We start from the raw sequence: 21,577 nt of genomic DNA on the forward strand, positions 1-21,577 counted from the left end.
TAAAGAAATATACAAAAAAATAACTATAGACATTGACAATGAATACATGGCAGACTGTCAAAAATTTTGTTATTGAGTGTATATTGTATTGGGAATCCGAGCCCGTGGTTCCATTTGTCTCGCCACGTGGATCAAAATTTTCTATTCATTTGCCCACATCTGGCTTCGTTTCAGTTTTGGAGGCTTCGGTTAATTAAGTCAGTTGGATAATTTTAGAAATAATTAAGAAATAAGACACCATGTTTTGGATAAGACTAACAGAGAAAATAAAATAAAAGGGTAGCCCGATTGGCCCGTCTGTCATGTGCATGGAGGGAACCCTTGCGCATAGCCAACGCATCGACGCCGCCGCCTCTTCCTAGGTTTCTTGTCTTCATCTCCCATCATCCTTTTCCTTGCTACCATCGTGCAGTCCAGATAACACCGGAGTCCGACGCCTACAACCACTGTCCAAGGGAAGCCAACCATTCTTGTCCTCGGCCCCGATCTGTTGATGCAGAGGTACAGGAATTTACTCTGTAACGGAAATGTTCACCGGCAGCCATAACCATGCTAGTATAGAGTACTGTGGAGGGGTGTTATATAAGTTGCTCCTATTTGGAATAGGTCTCCCCAATAATATATTGTACTAGGCAAATTGACAGAGATGATTAACATATCTAATGATGTGATGTACTTGCTTGTATCCAATGATGTGATGTACTTGCATTATTCAATAGTGCAACCTCCAACCACATGAGTTGGAGATATTATTATATTTCGCCATTATTCTATTCATTTATTTTATTTTTGCAAAAACTGGATTTGATCTATTACAAAGGATGTGCATTTTGCTGGAACATATGCCTTGATTTTTGTCTAGCATGTCACTACCTACGTGTCATATGTTGTCAGCGTGCATAGAGGGCCATTCACCCTACAAGGAACTTCCGAGTGAGGAGTTTGCGCTAAGCCACACCCTTTATTTTATCCCTTGACAATTTTCACCACGTCAACGCAAATATTTCCTCAACCAAAATAAATAGTGGACCAGTTTCCCTCCTAGTATATCGCATAATTTTGTAGAAAAAATAATTAAAACTATGAGAAAATCTGGAAAACTATTCATCTACAATTCACAAGCTCCCATATCTCCTCAGATGTAAGAAAGATGAATAAAAAATTGCAACACAAAGTTGTCATCCCCCTCACTTCCCCATCTTAAAAATCAGGATTGAAAAGGGTGATGCATGACAATCCCTTTCAAAATACCAATTCATTTAATATTCCATGATCAAAACTAGACTTGCCTCATATAATGTTAATTGCCACCTTGACTTAATTATGGAACCTAATTTTGAATCTATGGATCCTATTGAGGGAAAACATACAAAGTCCATGTAGTAAAACAAACCAAATAGACCAGTGATTTGTTTCCACTCTAAAATAAATCAGAATCATGAAAAACATACCCAACAGGGATGACACACAAAATGGTTAGGTGCCGTCTGTGAAAATTTTCATATGAACATATATAGCACTTAAGTATGATCTACTAAGGGAATGATATTCTAGGGACTAGTGTGACAAATCGTGCTCGGCAGAAAAGCAAATACATACATACATTTGAGGTGGATAAGGTGGTAAATGATGTATATGCACACATCTTAGGTGTGTGTGTGTTGCAGGGGTGGGTTATAATAACTATGAAATTCTATAGACATTGACAATGAATACATCGTGAACCGCCAAATTTAGCTTCTTCAGTGTAAATTATATTTGGAATCATAGCATGTGGTTGCATTTATCTAACAACATAGATCAAAATTATCTATTCATTTGCCGGACCTGGCATGGGGTGAATTTTGGAGACTTTTTTTAATTAACATTCTTGGATAATTTCAAAATAATTTAAAAAATAAGACAACATGTTTTAGATAAGACAAAAGGAAGAAAAGAAAATAAGAGGGTAGCCTTGTTGGTTTCTCTGTCTTGTGCATGCATACATGACCAAGAAGGAACTTCCGCGTGAGGATGTGAGCTGAGGCACGCCCCTTATTTTTTCCCTTGACTTTTTTCACCACGTCATCGCAAATATTTCCTCAACCCAAATAAATAGTGTACCAGTTTCCCTCCTACTATATACCATATTTTGTCTAGAAAAAAACTAAAACAATGGTAAAATCTCGAAACTATTCATCTACTATTCACAAGCTACACAATCTCCTAAGATGTAAGAAAGATCAGCAAAATTGGCAACAACAAAAAAGAAGTATTAGAGCCAAAGTTCTCAGCCCCTCTCCCACTCACTTCCCCATCTTAATGCATTCGTGGCATTAAAACAATCACATACAATCTAACATTTAATACATGAAGTTGCCATGGTCCATCCATTAAAAGCTACGTTATACACTTAAACATTTGCCATGGTCTAGGCATCAAAAGTATCACATGATACTTTAGGGACTAGTCTGACAAATCAAGCTCACTAGAAAAGGCAATACATACAAATATTTTGGGAGAGACGGATAAGGTAGTAAAAGTTGTATATGCACATATCTTTGGTGTGTGTGTTGCACGGGTGGGTTATAATAACTATGAAAATGTATAGACACTGACAATGAATACATTGTGAACCGCCAAATTTAGCTTGTTGACTCTATCTTGTATTGGGAATTGGAGCCTGTGGTGCGCTCATGTGACCACATAGATGTAAATTATGTATTCATTTGCCAGACCTGACTTCATGTGAATTTTGGAGACTTTGGTTAATTATTGTTGTTGAATAGTTTCAGAAATAATTTGAAAAATAAGCCAACTTGTTTTAGATAAAACTAAATGAAGAACAAAAAAAATAAGAGGGTAACCCTGTTTGTCTCTCTATCTTGTGCACGCATAGAAAACTTGCGCATAGCCAACGTATCGACGCCGCTGCCTTGGCCTAGGTTTTTCCTCCACCACCGTTCTCCTCGCCGCCACTATCTAGTTCAAACCACATAGGAGTCAGCTACAAATAGCAGTTGTCCTAGGGAAGCCAGCCGTTTGCGTCCTCGGCCTCAGTTTTTGCTGCAGAGTGTAGAATTGCACGCACCAGTAAGTTCTCCCAAAAGGACAAACTTATGGGGAAAGGTGGAGTATGCATTTATACATTGACACTCCCCTTCACCAGTAGCCATAGTCGTGTTAGTATGGTGTCATGTGGAGGGTTTTTTAATCAGCTGCTCCTACTTGCAATAGGTCTCCCGATTAATATATTATACTTGACAAAATTATAGAGATGCTCAACATATCTAATAATGATGTGATGTACTTTCTTGTATCTAATGATGTGATGTACTTGCATTATTCAACCATTCAACCACCAACTAGATTTCGCCAATATTCCATTCATTTACTTTTTGCACAAGCTAGATTGGATCTATTACAAATATCGTCCATATTGCTAGAACGTACACCTTGATTCCCGTCAGGCGTGTTAGTACCTACGTGTCGTATGCGGTCAGCGCGCATACAAGAACATTCACCCAGGAAGGAACTTCCTCTTGAGGTGTGTAAGCTGAGGCACACCCTTTATTTTATCCCTTGACCTTTTTCGCCACGTCAACACAAATATTTTCTCAACTAAAGTACTTAGTGGACCAGTTTCCCTCTTACTATATCACATTATTTTGGCTAGAAAACAAATACAGCTATGGGAAAATCAGGTAAACCATTCATCAACAATTTACAAGCTACCCGATCTCCTAAGATGTAAGAAAGGTCAATAAAAAAATGGCAACACAAAGAACAACAATTAGATCCAAATTTGTCATCCCCTCTCTCCCTCACTTCCCCATCCGAAAATCAGGATTGAAAAACATGATGCATGACAATACCTTTCAAAATATCAATTCATTTAATATTCCATGATCAAAATTATACTAGCCTCATATAATGTTAATAACAAGCTTGACTAAATTATGGAACCTAATTTTGAATCTATGAATCTTATTGTGAGGAAAAAAACTACAAAGTCCATGTAGTAAAACAAACAAAAGAGATCCGTGATTCGTTTCCAATCTAATAAGAAATATGAATCGTGAAAATAACATCCAAGAGGGATCACACAAAATAGTTAGCTATTGTCTATGAAAAATTTCATCTGAACATATGTTGCACATAAGCATGATTTACAAAAGGATGTTGACGTAGTCTTGGCATTAAAACTATCACATAAAATCTAACATTTAATAAAAGATGTTGCCACGGCCCAGCCATTAAAAGCTACTTTATACACTTAAAAATTTGCCATTGTCTAGGCATTAAAAGCACCACATCATATTTTAGGGACAAGTCTGACAAGTCAAGCTCGGTAGAAAAGGCAATAGATACAGATATTTGGGAAGAGGTGGATAAGGTGGTAAAAGATGTATATGCACACATATTAGGTGTATTTGTTGCGGGGGTTGGTTATAATAACAATGAAATTTTACTGACATTTACAATGAATACATCGCGAACCTCGAAATTTTGCTTGTTGAGTGAACCTTGTATTGGTAATCAGAGCATGTGGTTGCATTCGTCTGACCACATATATCATAATTATTTATTCATTTTCCATACCTCGCTCGTGTGAATTCTCTAGAATTTGGTCAATTAATGTTGTTGGATAATTTTAGAAATAAATAAAAAATAAGCCATTATGTTTTGGATAAGACTAAAGGACAAAAAGAAAATAAGAGGGCAACCATGTTGGTGTCTCTATTTTGTACACACATAGAGCACTTGTGCATAGACAACACATCGACGCCGCCGCCTTTTCCTAGGTTTTTCTTCTTCTTCTACCACCACTATTTTCCTCGCCACCACAATCTAGGTCACACAACACAGGAGTCAGCCACCGATAGCAGTTGTCCAAGGGAATCTAGTTATTGTAATTCTCAGCCTTGGTTTGTTGCTGCAAAGGTATAAGACTTTACTTTCTTGGGGCTCTATTCACTGGTAGCTATAGCCATGTTAGTATGGTGTCATGTGGAGAGGGTTTTAATCAGCTACTCCAGTTTGCAATAGGTCTCCCTATTAATATATTTTTCTTGGCAAATTGATAGAGATGCTCAACATATGTAATGATGTGATGTACTTGCATTATTTAACCATGTAACCACCAACCACTCGATTGGAGACATTATTATATTTTTACATTATTCTATTCATTTAAGATTGGCAAAAACTGGATTGGATCTATTACAAAGCCCATATTGCTAGAATGTACGCCTTGCTTCCTATTTTGTGTGTCCCTACCTACGTGTCGTATGATGTTAGCATGCATACATGACGTTCACCCTGCAGGGAACTTCCACATGAGGCGTGCGAGCTGAGACACACACTTTATTTTATCCCTTGACTTTTCTCACAATGTAAATGCAAATATTTCCTCAACCCAAATACATAGTGGAACAGCTACCCTCCTACTATATCACATAATTTTGGCTAGAAAAAAAACTAAAACTATGGGAAAAACTAGAAATGTATTTGTCTAGCATTCAGAAGCTACCCTATCTCCTAAGATGTAAGGAAGATCAACAAAATATTGCAACACGACAAAAAAGAATTAGAGCCAAAGTTGTCATCCCCTCTCTCCTTCACTTACCCATCTTAAAAAATCAGGATTAAAAAAGGTGATGCATGACAATCCCTATCAAAATATCGATTCATTTAATATTTCATGCTTGAAACTAGACTTGCCTCATATAATGTTAATTTCCACCTTTACATACTTATGGAGCCTAGTTTTGGATATATGCATCTTATTGTGAGAAAAAAAAAGTCCATGTAGTAAATCAAACCAAAGAGATCAATGATTGGATGCCATTCTAATAAGAAATCTGAATCATAAAAAAGACATCCAAGAGAGACCACTTACAAAATGGTTACTTGTCGTCTATGAAAAAATTCATCTGAACATATATAACACTTAAAATATGATTTACTGAAGGAACCTGATGCAGTCTTGGAATTAAAACTATCACATACAATCTAACATTTAATACATGATGCTGCCATGCTCCACCCATTACAAACTGTAGTATAAAGTTTAACATTTGCCAGGGTCTAGGCATTAAAAGTACTATATGATAGTTTAGGAACTAGTCTCACAAATCAAGCTCGGTAGAAAAGGCAATACATTAAGATATTTGAGGTGGATAACATGGTAATAGTTGTATATGCACACATCTTAGGTGTGCGTGTTGCAGGGGTGGGTTATATCGTGAACTTGTAACGTACACCCTGATTCTCGTCTGGAGTGTCGCTACCTATGTGTTGTATGCTGTCAGCGGGCATACAGGACTGTTCACCCTCCAAAGAACTTCCGCATGAGGAGTGTGAGCTGAGGCACACCATTTATTTTATCCTTGACTTTTTTCACCACGTCAACGCAAATATCTCCTCAACCGAAATGCATAATCCACAGGTTTCCCTCCTACTATATCAAATTATTTTGGCTAGAAAATTTAACTAAAAGTATGACAAAATCTCGAAAACTATTCATCTAGAATTCACAAGCTACCCTATCTCCTCAGATGTAAAAGAGTCAACAAAAATGGTAACACAAAAAAGTAAATTAGAGCCAGTGTTGTCATCTGCTCTCTCCCTTTCAGAATATCATTTCATTTAATATTCCATGATCAAAACTAGACTTGCCTCATATAATATCAATTGGCACCTTGAGGTAATTATGGAACGTAATTTTGAATTTGTGCATCTTATATTGAGGAAAAAAACTATAAAGTTCATGTAGCAAAACAAACCAAGGAGATCAGTTATTGGTTGCCACTCTAATAAGAAATCTGAGTAATAAAAACACATGAAAAAGAGATCACACACAAATAGTTTGGTGGGGTCTATGAAAAATTTCACATGAACATATTTTGCACTTAAGCATGATTTACTAAAGGAAGTTGATGTAGTCTTGGCATTAATATTATCAAATACAATCTACAATTTAATACATGATGTTGCCATGGTCCAGCCATTAAAAACTACATTATACACTTAAACATTTGACATGGTCTGGGCATTAAAAGTACCACATGATATTACAGGTACTAGTCTGACAAATCAAGCTCGGAAGAAAAGGCAATACATACAAATATTTGGGGAGACTATATATACAATGAACCTAGCTGGGTACTCGCTTGCAGTGCCTCACTCGTCTCCAAACTAGCATTATCTCAACAAACCAATACGTGCAGACTACCATCGCCAGCCATGGGTTCCTCCTCGCCTCTGTGTCTGCTCCTTCTCCTCCTGCTGGCCTCGGCGGCGGCTGTAGCACACGCATGGCCGGGCGACAACGTTTGGAAGCACACACTCGTGTACACGCACGAGAAGCTGACGGGCCCTAACTCCACATGGTTGATTACGGTGCAGTCCCAGCTGCGCGGTGACAACTTCAGGCAGTTTGGTGTGGAAGACAACGAGCTGCGAGACGGCCCGGACCCTCTTCGCTCATCTCTCTGCGGCCGGTTCCAAGCCCTCTTCGCTCTGGCTGGTCTGGTGAGCCCACCGGGCATGGAGTCCGCCGTCAACTTCTTGTTCACGGCGGGGATGTTCCGCAGGAGCATAGTGTGTGTGTCGGGCCCCATTCTGGACTTCGAGAGCACCCGCGAGCGCAAAATCATGGGCGGCACCGACGTGTTTCTGGTGGCGCGCGGGTACACCTTCAAGCACTAGTGAGGAACCGGGCTCTAGCACCGGTTTGTAAGGAACTTTAGTGCCGGTTCAGCAACCGGCACTAAAGGGTGGGGACTAAAGCCCTCCCCCTTTAGTACCGGTTCAACATGAACCGCCACTAAAGGTCCACCACGTGACACGAGCCAGCGCCGGGGACAGGGAGACCATTAGTACCGGTTGGTAATACCAGCATGTACTAAAAGATTTAAGGGGTTTTTGTTTTATTATTTATTTTTCTTTAGTTTTGTGTTTTCCATTTAATTTTATTCATTTGCCGGTATTTTACGATACTACATATTGTATACGTTGTGCATATATATCATCGAATGTCGTCTCGCACCACCATTCACACATGCATACACACATTTAGAGATTGTTTTTACATTATAATGACTTAGTAAATCACTATGTGAAAGAACCGCGGATTAGTTTCAGGTGGATGGACCCTAAGTGATCAAGTCATGGATTATCATGATAACCCATTACTTGATCACTTAGGATCCATCCACTTGAAACTAATTTGCGGTTCTTTCACCCAATGATATAACTCATCATTATTATCATCATCATCATCATCATCATCTCATCATCAGCATATTAATATATATAAAAACTCTTGCATCATATCATCACCAACAAGCTAATAATCATCATAGTCATTACCACTATTTAATCATCATAGTCATTCTAGCTAGCTAAATCACTCCTGCTGCTCTCTCAGGTAAAATAGCATAGAACATGTGTAGCAATCATGATTCATCATATTGGAGCATGCATATGAACATGTCTCCTAATTGTGGGATGCGCTTCTGATTGCTGCCCCCTAGTACTTCTTTGCGATCATTCACAATTTTGTTCCAGTCTTTGACTATTAAGACTTGATCACTTGTAGAAATCCTGAATGTACTCATGTGCAACGTAGGATGTCTTGGCCGTAAGATAACCATGGACATGCGACCTTTAGGCTCGATCCACTAAGGCACAGCTATCATGGGGAGTCCCTGTAGAAGAACATCGTAGTAACATACTTAGCAATGAAGTTTAGCTTAAAAAATAATGTATGCAAAAGATGCACTGAGGACAAATAGGAAAAATCTTACCATCTTCCCTAAATAGATGTGACCGTAGTTCAGTACGAACACTATTGGTCGCATGTTTTGAGTACTAAGATTTTCAAGTTTAGGAAAATAATTTGTCTTGAAAATATGAAGATCCTCAAGTCATGAAACATAATGACTTATCTCCTCAGGGTTTAGTTCAGCACTGGGATAGTAGTAGGTCCTGTCTACCAAGCGCTGGACATGTTCGCTTGAATGGAAATAAGTTGTCTATAGAAATTAGTTGTCAACTATTTTTCAATAAACAATATCGAAGACATAAATATGGTTGAGAAACTCTCATAATGGTAGAACTGGAGGCGTCTGCACATCGACCCAGATGTCGATATTATCTTCAATATAAACTTCTGGACAAATATCAAATGTGACAAGCATATCAGGCTCAAATGCATAAGCCTTGCATAGTGCTCTCCATTGTTTGCATTCAAAATGGGTGTAGGTGTCTGAATTGTATAGTTTTGCGGCAAAACTATAACCATGCTCGGTCCTCAAGTTAACTCTTTTTACCTCCATACTTTCCATAGAACTGAAACCAACCTTATCCAATACATACATTTTTGCATGGCACGGGATATGCTAGTAGAATAGTACAAAATTAAAATAACAAGTTCAAGCAAAAGAAGCACAAGTCATGCTTAATTACAAAAAAAGACTTGTCGTTGTGACTTGCTGTATCCACTTTGAAGGTGTCATCCAACTTGACGCTGAAGCACCTACCACCATCTAGGTGAGGCCTGTCGCACATGCCGCGTTCGTTTTCGCAGTATTCGCACATACCAAATTCCTTTTCGTCGTAAGACGACATTCCCTATGTTCATAGTTGAAACATTAATTGAAAATCCTACAATCCAAACATTTCATTTGATTAAGAAGCATAACTATATAAATACCCTAATTCAACTAATTCAACTAAGCACTTACTAAAAATAAACTAGTTCTATTAATTTTCTTACTAAAAATAAACTAGTTCTATAGTAAAATTTTAATTTTATCATCAAATATCATATACCTAAAATTTCTTACTAAAAATAAACTAGTTCTATTAATTCAACTAGTTCAACTAAGCACTTACTATAAATAAAAATAATTTATTTTCTTACTAATTCAACTAAGCACTTACTAGTTCAACTAAGCACTTATTGATTTTTTTTACTAATTCAACTAAGCACTTGCTAATTCAAATCTCATATTGAATTCAACTAGTTCTATTAATTTCTAGAAAACTGTTGATAAGAAAATCTAGATGACCGGCCAACATAAACATTACTAGTTTGTTTATTCCTATGAGTTATGATCTATTATTAACATTTGATGTCAAAGAAAATATTGTGATGGGATCAATATTTTTTGCTATCTTGAACTTTGTGTTCACCGCGAGTTTGTTAGATTTGTCAATAGAGTTTACCATGGGCATTCATTTTGAACAATTTCATCAAATTGCTAACAACCTGAAGTTTATATATATATTCATGCTAATATCTAACATTAATATATCTAATTCATCTATAACTAAAAGTATAAAAAAGCAACTCATCTAACATTAGTATCTAGCTAATTCATCTAACATTTGACATTAATGTCTAATTCATGTAATCATCTAACATTTTCTCTCTCTGTGTGCGTACTGTCTGTGTGAGGGCTGCCATGGCGCGGCAGGGGGCAGTCTTAAAGCGGGGCCACGGCCAACGATGTGAGGCGACGGGGACGGGTCGGGGGCGCGCGTCGACGGTGCGGCGACGGGGACGGTTGAAGTGATGGGGATGGCGACAGCGACAGTGTGCGATGGGGGCAGCGACAGGCCGGGGAGGCGACAAAACTACAGGAAATAGGTAATTTGTTGTATGTGGATCACAGAAGGCAAAGGCCTAAATCCAGACGGCAAAGATTTTGCCGTCAGGAAGCAGACGGCAAACTTAGACGACAAAGATAAGTCGGCAAAAAATACTTTGTCGTTGACTTTTCATCGGGAAGACGGCAAAGATTTTGCCGTCAGCCAATCTCAGTAACAGACGGTGAAGAAACATCTTCACCGTCAGCCAAAACACAATCTTTGCCGTAAGCCGAACTACTTTACAGACAGCAAAATATTTATTTTAATTTAAAAAATTCACAGGACAACTGAACATCAAAACATTTTCCATGGCATTCTTTATAGATCGATTTACACAACAAAATTATTATATCGATTCACAGGACATCTGACCATCAAAAATTCGGATCTACAACATTTTTTATAGATAAATTTACAGAACTAAACATCAACAATTTTCATAATGGATTTACACATCGATGCTACAACAAAAGAGGGCCCTACTGCAGACTGCACCGGGCATGGGGCAGCACCCGTCGGCAACCGTGCGGGCCATGGAGCCACTCGGCGTCCTGCACCCCATGGGGGCGAGCGCAGCGACCCTCCGCAAATGGTGCTGCTCCCTGCAATGGCCGGTGGGGCGAGCGGCAGTGGCGGCCGGTGGCGCGGGCGGAGGTGCGCTCCAGTGGGCACATGCGGGCGGATGCGGGCGCTGGCCGGTCGCGCAGGCGGCTATGGGCTCCGGTAGGCAGACGCGGGCGGAGACATGGGCAGATGCGGGTGCCAGCGGGCCGTGCAGGCAGAGGTACGCTCTAGTGGGCACACACGGGCGGAGGCAGGAGGCGGAGGCGGGCGCTGGTCGGTCGCCCAGGCGACTGTCAGCTCCGGTAGGCACGCACGGGCGGAGGCGTGCTCCGTCGGAGACATGGGAGGAGGAAGGGGCGCGCGGCAGCGTCTGTACATGGGCGGCGCTCGCTGTGAGAAAGAGGGACGGCTGGTTGTGGTGCGTTGCGAGAGGGAGTGGGGTGGGTAGAGGATAAGGCGTGGTGGAGTGGGTGGTGGGCCAGCCGGGGTTTGTTTGCGTGTGGTGAGAGAGAGAGGCGGGTGTGGGCGTCGCGGATTGGTGCCACGTCATCGATCCGTGGGATCGATCCGTGGGCTGTGTTTTCTATTTGCCGCCTGCCATTTTTGTACAGACGGCAAAGAGCTCACTTTGCCGTCTGTAGACAAAACACAGACGACAAAATATTTTTGCCGTCTGTGTTTTTATGTACAGAAGGAAAAGTGAGATCTTTGCATCTGTAAAAAAATCCAAACAGCAAAGATTCTTTGCCATCAGCATTTTTTTATAGAGGGCAAAGTATGTCTTTGCCGTCAGTCGTTCTTTGCCGTCAGCTGATGTCGGCCAAATTTGTCTTTGTCGTCTACCCCGATGAAATGCTGACGGCAAAGACCAGTACTGACGGCAAATCTCCTGTTTCCTGTAGTGCGGGGACGGGTGTGGCGACGGGGATGGGCGACGCCTCGACGAGGTTGAAATGGAGGAAGAGGAGAAGAAACTGAAATTTTCGTAGGCGCTGCTTATATAGGATGGACCTTTAGTACCGGTTGGAGCCACCAACTGGTACTAAAGGGCAAATTTGGCCAAGCGAAAGGGTGGGAAGCGACCCCCTTTAGTACCGGTTCATGGCTGGAACCGGTACTAAAGACCCCCCCTTTAGTACAGATTAGAGCCACAACCTGGTACTAAAGGGGGTGCACTGCCAGGCGACGGGCAGGAAGTTTAGTCCCCCATTGTCGAGGGAAGAGTAGCCGCATTGGTTTATAAACCCAGCAGCGGCTGCTCCATCGAGCTCCTCTCCAAGGTAGGCCTTCTGGGCCTACCTGTGCTCCTCTGCCCTGTTGGGCCTACTGTGCTTGCGGGCCTGCATCCTGGCCCAACTACAGGTTGGTTTTCTAGTCGTATGCAGGCTGCTGTGGGCCAGTAGGCGGGCTTTTTTATTTAGTTTTTTTTCTATTTTTTCTTTTAAGATTTATTTATTTTCTTTTATTTGAAAGAGATTGTCAATTTTTTACATGAAGTGCATCCAGTTTTTGCCCTAACCCTCTCTACTTTTTTGCACATGCTATGTGGGTGGAATGATGATACCATGCCAACTTTCAACCTTTTCAGAGTTAATTTGTAGTGTTTTTCAATTTCAGGGTCATTTAGCTAAATAATAATCAGTAAATGAGCTGAAAATTAGCAAATGATGTCAGAAAGGGTTGAAAGTTGATAACGTGTCTTTAAATGGTGCATACTGAAGGCACAAAAAGTCTGGAGTTGTAATAAGTTTAAAAAAATGAAATGCCTTTGTAACAGATGATTTTTCGTCTGAAACCCTGATACTTCGAAAGAGATTGTCAATTTTGTACACGAAGTTCATCTAGTTTTTGCCGTAACCCTCTCTAAATTTTTGCACAAGCTATGTGGGTGGAATGATGATACCATGCTAACTTTCAACCTTTTCAGAGTTCATTTGTAGTGCTTTTCAAATTCAGGCTCATTTAGCTAAAAAATAATCAGTAAATGAGATGAAAATTAGCAAATGATGTCAGAAAGGGTTCAAAGTTGATTACGTGGCTTTGAATGGTGCATACTGAAGGCAGAAAAAGTCTGGAGTTGTAATAAGTTTAAAAAATGAAATGCCTTTGTAACAGATGAGTTTTCGTGTGAAATCCTGATATATATACTTCGAAAGAGATTGTCAATTTTGTACACGAAGTCCATCCAGTATTTGCCGTAACCCTCTCTACTTTTTTGCACATGCTATGTGGGTGGAATGATGATACCGTGCCAACTTTCAACCTTTTCAAAGTTCATTTGTAGTGCTTTTCAATTTCAGGGTCACTTAGCTAAAAATAATCAGTAAATAAGCTAAAAATTTAGCAAATGATGTCAGAAAGGGTTGAAAGTTGATGACGTGGCTTTGAATGGTGCATATTGAAGGCATAAAAAATATGGAGTTGTAATAAGTTAAAAAAATGAAATGCCCCTTTAACATATGAGGTTTCGTCCGAAACCCTGATACTTCGAAAGAGATTGTCAATTTTATACACGACGTGCATCCATTTTTTGCTGTAACCCTCTCTACGTTTTTGTGCATGCTATGTGGGTGGAATGATGATACCATGCCAACTTTCAACCTTTTAAGAGTTCATTTCTAGTGCTTTTCAATTTCAGGGTCATTTAGCTAAAAAATAATCAGTAAATGAGCTGAAGATTAACAAATGATGTCAAAAAGGGTTGAAAGTTGATGACGTGGCTTTGATTGGTGCATACTGAAGGCACAAAAGGTCCAGAGTTGTAATAAGTTTAAAAAAATGAAATGCCTTTGTAACATACGAGTTTCGTCCGAAACCCTAATATATACTTCCAAAGATATTGTCAATTTTGTACACGAAGTGCATCCAACCCTCTCTACTTTTTTGCACATGCTATGTGGGTGGAATGATGATACAATGCCAACTTTCAAACTTTTCAGAGTTTATTTGTACTGCTTTTCAATTTCAGGGTCATTTAGCTAAAAAATAATCAGTAAATGAGCTGAAAATTAGCAAATGATGTCAGAAAGAGTTTAAAGTTGATGATGTGGCTTTGAATGGTGCATACTGAAGGCACAAAATGCCTGGAGTTGTAATAAGTTTAAGAAAAATGTAATGCCTTTGTAACAGATGAATTTTCGTTTGAAACCATGATACTTCGAAAGAGATTGTCAATTTTGTACACGAAGTTCATCCAGTTTTTACCGTAACCCTCTCTACTTTTTTGCACATGCTATATGGGTGGAATGATGATACCATGCTAACTTTAAACCTTTTCGGAGTTCATTTGTAGTGATTTAAAAATTCACGGTCATTTAGCTAAAAGATAATCTGTAAATGAGCTGAACATTAGCAAATGATGTTAGAAAGGGTTGAAAGTTGATTACTTGGTTTTGAATAGTGCATACTGAAGGCAGAAAAAGTCTGGAGTTGTAATAAGTTTAAAAATGAAATGCCTTTGTAATGAGTTTCGTTTGAAATTTTGATATATACTTCGAAAGAGATTGTCAATTTTGTACACGAAGTGTATCCAGTTTTTGCCGTAACCCTTTATACTTTTTTGCACATGCTATTGGGTGGAATTATAATACCATGCCAACTTTCAACATTTTCAAAGTTTATTCGTAGTGCTCTTCAATTTCAGGGTCACTTAGCTAAAAATAATCAGTAAATGAGCTGAAAATTAGCAAATGATGTCAGAAAGGGTTAAAAGTTTATTACGTGGCTTTGAATGATGCATACTGAAGGCGCACAAATTTTGGAGTTGTAATAAGTTTAAAAAATGAAATGTCCCTTTAACAGATGAGTTTTCGTCCGAAACCCTGATACTTAGAAAGAGATTGTCAATTTTGTACACGAAGTGCATCCAGTTTCTGATGTAATCCTCTCTACTTTTTTGCACATGCTATGTGGGTGGAAGGATGACACCATGCCAATTTTCATCCTTTTCAGACTTCATTTCTAGTGCTTTTCAATTTCATGGTCATTTAGCTAAAAAATAATCAGTAAATGAGCTGAAAATTAGCAAATGATGTCAGAAAGGGTTGAAAGTTGATGTCGTGGCTTTGAATGGTGCATACTGAAGGCACAAAAAGTTTGGAGTTGTAATAAGTTTTAAAAAATGAAATGCCTTTGTAACATATGAATTTTCTTCTGAAACCCTTATATATACTTCGAAAGAGATTGTCAATTTTGTACACGAAGTGCATCCAGTTTTTGTCGTAACCCTCTCTACTTTTTTGCACATGCTATGTGGGTGTAATGATGATACAATGCCAACTTTCAACCTTTTCAGAGTTCATTTGTAGTGCTTTTCAATTTCAGGGTCATTTATCTAAAAAATAATCAGTAAATGAGCTGAAAATTAGTAAATGATGTTAGAAAGGGTTTAAAGTTGATGACGTGGCTTTGAATGGTGCATACTGAAGGCACAAAAAGACTGGAGTTGTAATAAGTTCAAAAAATGAAATGCCTTTGTAACAGATGCGTTCCCATCCGAAACCCTGATACTTCGAAAGAGATGGTCAATTTTGTACATGAAGTACATCCAGTTTTTGCCTTTTAATGGTGCATAATGAACACACAATAAGTCCGGAGTTAAATAAGTTATTAAAAATGAAAGAGAGGTGCAATGCTCACCGACACGTTGCTTAGCTTCAGGCCATGAGAAACTACACATAGCTCTGTGCAGTCTACACTATTTCCTCAAGGCCTGAAGCTAAGAAATATGCAGGTGAACATTGTGCCTCTCCTTCATCGTTCCTCATCTCTGCACTCAGCGCTTTCTAAACCGCTGCCAGTCCCTCTTGCTTGGAGAGTTGGGACTAATTTTGTTATGGTCCACTTAAACATAGCTATAATATTCTTCTATAGCTAATATAATCAACTAAAGGTTCATCTGTAGTACCATTTCATGGCTGGAACCGGTACTAAAGATGCTGGTCGGGCCCCAGCCTGACAACAGCAAGCTACCACCTCTGTAGTACCGGTTCGTGGCACGAACCGTTACTAAAGGTCAGCCACGAACCGGTACTAATGGGCGTCGCCCGCCTAGCTATTGGAACCGGCACCAATGGTCACATTAGTGCCGGTTCAGTTACAAACCGGGACTAATGTGCTTCACATTACGACCTTTTTCTACTAGTAAGAGGCTTGTGCCTGAGATGAGCGTACCCGATAAGTACAGTGTCTACAGGCTCGACCTCTTCATTCAAGTCAGCTCGAACTGTCTGCCACTCCTGCCACCGATTGATTCCATTGGCGCTTACGACATTTTAATTTGAAATACTAAGGTTGTGCTAGCTGCTTGGTTTAAGTTCCTCTTATTATCTGTAGCGCCAGAAAAGTGTCATAGTTCACGTTGCAACACGGGTTATTATGTATCTCGTCGGTGTAAAATCGACACGATCCGCCCACACCTGGTGCATGGGGATCGTGATGAAGTTTTTTAATGGAATAAAAATGGAATCTTATCTATTTAGAAAGCTAGGCCTCACTATTTTTATTATCTTAACATGCGCACATGCATGCTATCTCTTTAAGGGCCCACTATAAAATGGATGCAAAAACATTTATTATTATTATTTGTTGTTTTCCATTATTTTTATTTATTTCATGATAAAAAGGTTTCTTATCACCACATATCCATCTCATCGACGGCCCACTAAACATATGCATGGGAAAAAGAATGCCATTATATTATGCTACTTATATTCAATAAACCTTTTTTGACTATTCCAAATATTCATGTTTCATATAACAAAATCTCATTGAAATATATTAATTGCAATGATTCCTACAGCAACATACATGGTATCACCTAGTAAAATGAATGATGCTAAAATAAGTGGCATAAATCAGATGTTCATTATTGTTGTGGGATGCTGGGACATCTTGCTAGTGAAAAACAATATCATCATAGAGTATTAGTAGGCATCAGTTAGCTCTGGTATTCAAGGCTACAGGTATTATTTCTCTTTGATCATTCATAGGGCTAGACCTAGTGCCCAGGTACATGTGATCATGGCTAGATTCAATATAAATTATTATCCATCTAAGCTACAAGGGCATGTCCAACGCCATCCATCAAATCAGATACCCCAAATATCCACGAAGACGTCTGAATGTGCCACAGGCAGCCATCCACCTATATGAACCAAATGGCCATCTCTTTTAAAAAGATGTAAAACAAATGGCCCACGTGCAGCCTCAGTTTGAATCATCGACCGATCAATTCAAACATATAGTTAAATCCTAATAAAAGTACGAGATGGTTACTAAGGTGTGTGGAGGGGGCTGAAGATAACTGGGTTGCGAATGGTTCCGGGGGTGGAACGGTAGTGAAATACAAGGAGCATGGATGAAGGAGCAGTGGTTTGGCAAGAAGTGGGCCATGTCCAGAGTGGTGGAGGCAGAAATGGTCTTGGTGGGGCAGATATAGAACAAGAGGGGAGGGACGGAGTGGGGGAAAAGGGCTCCCGGAGTGGGGTTTTGGGTCGGCTGGGTGTATCGGGGTGTAACATGGCGGGCATGCAGACTCCCCCGAAACCACCCAATCTTATTTTTCAGTTTGGCGGAATTCGTATGTGCCAACCAATCCATAAATGTTTGATGCACGATGTTGGATGGAACAAAGCATATGAGCCACACTATCTGGGCATTTCGCATTATTTTGATGAATTACATTGGAGAAGCCAACCAATCTAACACTTGGTATTCAGAATCTTGGAGTTGCATTGGTCGTGGTGATTGGGGACGCTCCAATGTCGTGTAGTCATATTAGCTAGTTGATTACTAAATTTTCTAGTATAAAAAAAGGTGTGACATAAGTATTCATCATCTTTCCATAACCGAGAAGACTCCGCATTTGTGCAAATCTCTTATTCTCTTCACCTTGACATCATCTAATTTGTAACATCATCACAAGCTCTTGGCAAACTGTCGAAAGGCTTATGAAAGGCAAAGTATGCGTTGTAGTGGCTAACATTACGGAACCCGTCATTGGTAACTTGGTAAACTGAAACACCAACAATCACCAAGATGCCACAAAGATTATACACCCCACATAGTAGTCAGGGAACCACCACACAGGAAAAATAGTTGTCAGGGCACGAAAAATCAATTCTTTCAAGAAGGATGCAAAACTCTATGGAAAAAAAGGCTACAACCTATGTTTTGCTCATGGAGTTCATCAAGCCTCCAGGGCAATGATTTCAAAAAAATCCATATATGCATCATTATTGTTGGATCTACAACACACATCATCTCATTATAAAGTCACGGAAGTTATCAAAGGTTTCTTGAGGTTCGATGAGCTACCAGTAGTCCACAAATGTCAAAGCATCAATCAGTCCAACAAATGAAAGTTGCAGATTTCTTGTCCAACTCAACCGAGTTTAATTTCCTGGCTACTACTGTTAAAGGTTGCTTGATTCAGTTTCTAACCAATGAACAAGATGCAACAAGGTAGATGGGTAACGCAAATAAGATATACATCAAAATCTCTTTCCAACCGTGATTAGCTTTTCTCACAGCTACCTCTGAATCATCATTGGATGAGAGAGAACACTTAGTTCGGTAAAACATCCAAAAAGAAAGAAGAAAAAGAGAACCTCAGCAAATGACAACACAAAGCTTCGATGCCTGCCAACTCATGTAAGCTATAGGCAGCCACACAAGGCTTAGTATCTCCCACCTCACCGAAAAAATGATTAATACATGCATGCCTCGCAAGAGTACCATGCAATAAATCATGTCAAATTTATTAATTAGTTTCAGTTTAGATTAATATATATTGATAAATACATACGTCCACAAGCCAGCTGTGATATACATATATGTGACTAGAATACATTGGGTATGTGTGGAATAATTCAGATTGTCATTATGAGGTTTGGTGTAGATAAAACAATTGTGTCAATGCTTAGGCCCGGTTATTAGTGAGGAAATTGTATGAACAAATATTAATGAAATACAGATAGAACGAAGGTGAGAAGGCTCCTTTGCAGCCACACATTGGAACACTAGATCTCGCGTCATGCATTGGACATGCAAGCGAACAAACCACTCTACTGCGGGAAGCATACCCTATGACATGCACATTTTCCACATCAGTTGAGAGCAATGCATTCTTCGCTGGTAACTCGTCTGTGCTACATGGTCAATGAGTGCAGCAGAATGATCCCTGCTAGCTTCACTAGAGCACAAAACAGGGATGCTAGGCTGCACTAGCCCATAGCTTGCATATGCTACATGGATGGATAGGGGATGGATGATGGAAAAAGTAGTTCTAGGCCACAAAAATAAATACTATGTTTGAACTAAATGCATAACATTTATTTGAAAATGAAGGGAGCACGTGACATGCCTCATTACTGTTTACAAAGATACTGGTAGTAGTGAACTGATTGTAGCTCAGATTCTTAGGTTCCTCATAGTTGAACAAACCCACTAGCTAGGGGTGTAATTCATAGATTCGCAATGGTGCTCACATTTTTCTAGATTTATTTTTGATTTTCCGGTGATGTTGGTCACTTTGTGATGTTCCTGACGACGACAAGACACCTATAGAGACTTCGTCAAACTGAATATGTTGTGTCGACTCAGTATCTTAGAGGTGCTCATAGGGGTAGGTTGTGTGCACATGAGTTAATAGGGGTGAGTATATGTGTATGTGTGTGTGAGCATCTCTGGTTGTACTATGTTAAAAAAAACTCGGTAGTCCACAAGAATTAAAGCATCCATCACTTTTCATAACATAAAGGTGTAGATGGCCTGGCCAACTCCATAGAGTTAAATTTAATTGATTCTAGTTTTGATGCACGTCAATCGCTGGCAATATTGAATTTGGGCCAGTTGATTCAGTGTAGAAAGAAGAACCAACTTCAAAGCACGAGGCCGCGGTGGCAGGTTCTATCTTTTCTATATTAGGGTGAAGGGAGTGCAGGAGAAGCAACAACGTTCTTGTCTTTCTTACAGTCCAAGGGGTGCTAGGAAAGTAGCAACCTCCTTGCCTATCCAAGATGTGCTGGGAGGGGTGAAAGCTCGCCGAAAAATTCGGGTGGTTCACGGTTTAGAGGGATGGCCACGGAAGGCGGCAAGCATGGTGGTGGGTGGTGGGGGCATGGGTGGAGGGTGGTGCGACGAGGCTGTTGTGAAAGCGCCGCCGGCAGCGGGCGGCGGACACTGGCGGTTGGGCTAGTGGTATGTGGGGCACTTCCGGGGACGAACAGGAGGGCTGGATTTTTAAGAAGCTAATCTGGTCATTCATCTTGCATCCGACAACTCATTTAAAATCGACAGAATCAAAAGTATTTTCAATGGACTTACATCTAGCCTTGGCCACTTTGTTTGGTTTCTAACATGGCCACTTCGTTCCAGATACCAGCGAACTAGATTTACGTCAAAATTGTTTTCAAATGGAAAAAAGTTCGTCTTTCCAAAAAGAAAATGTGACAGACTTGTGACAGCTATATTTCGATGCCTCAATCAAGATGTGATTAGCTTTGCTTACAACTTTTTTATTCTTCATCATCATCACAAAAGAGAGAACATTTAGTTCGGTACCGATGTCCATGTCACGGAATAGTTTACCAGTATCCAACTCACGTAATAATGTCCAACTAACATACCAGTGTACTAGTGTCCAAATCATGCAAGAGTGTCCAACTCATGTACCAGATGTGTGCGAGTGTCCAACTCACGCAACAGTGTTCGTACCATTATACCAGTGTACAACTCACGTAACTACAGAAGGAAGTCATGCAAATATTATCACACTTCTGTTGCTCTATGTCATCTTCTATTTCCACCAATATCTGCCACCACTTCCAAAGATAAAAACAATCATAACATTATTTAGTTGTAAGGAGTGATCTTTATCTTCTTAGGTTTTCTTGTTCTTTTTAAAACGACCCATTTATTAAAAAAATATTATAACATTCCTTGCAAGAAATATTTTTCAAAATATAGAATAACACATTTTTTGATGATTTTGGCACACAAAGTACATTTTAATAAAGCTTGCAAAATTTAATAAGTTGTTCCAATTTAGACGAACATATACTCATAAATACATTCATCAAGAAGGCATAGTGCCATGCAAATATGTAATCCGGTACTACGATCTAGCATGTTGTGACGATGTGCACGAGGACGAATAAATGTGTGGAAGAATTGGTGTAAACAGCGCTACACCAAGTGCTTGCTTAGCCAGGTGGCAACCTGAACTAGCTCGAAGGTGAGGACATACTTGGTAATCATGCAGTGGGACACGAAGGTCGCACCCACATTATTACCAAGCGGATAGAGAAAGATCCGTACTCGTCCAAGAAATAGGATAGCGAGGAAAAGCTGAGGCTGCTGACATTGCCCT

The sequence above is a fragment of the Triticum aestivum genome, chromosome 3B, assembly GCF_018294505.1.
Source record: "Triticum aestivum cultivar Chinese Spring chromosome 3B, IWGSC CS RefSeq v2.1, whole genome shotgun sequence".
Taxonomy (NCBI): Eukaryota; Viridiplantae; Streptophyta; class Magnoliopsida; order Poales; family Poaceae; genus Triticum; species Triticum aestivum.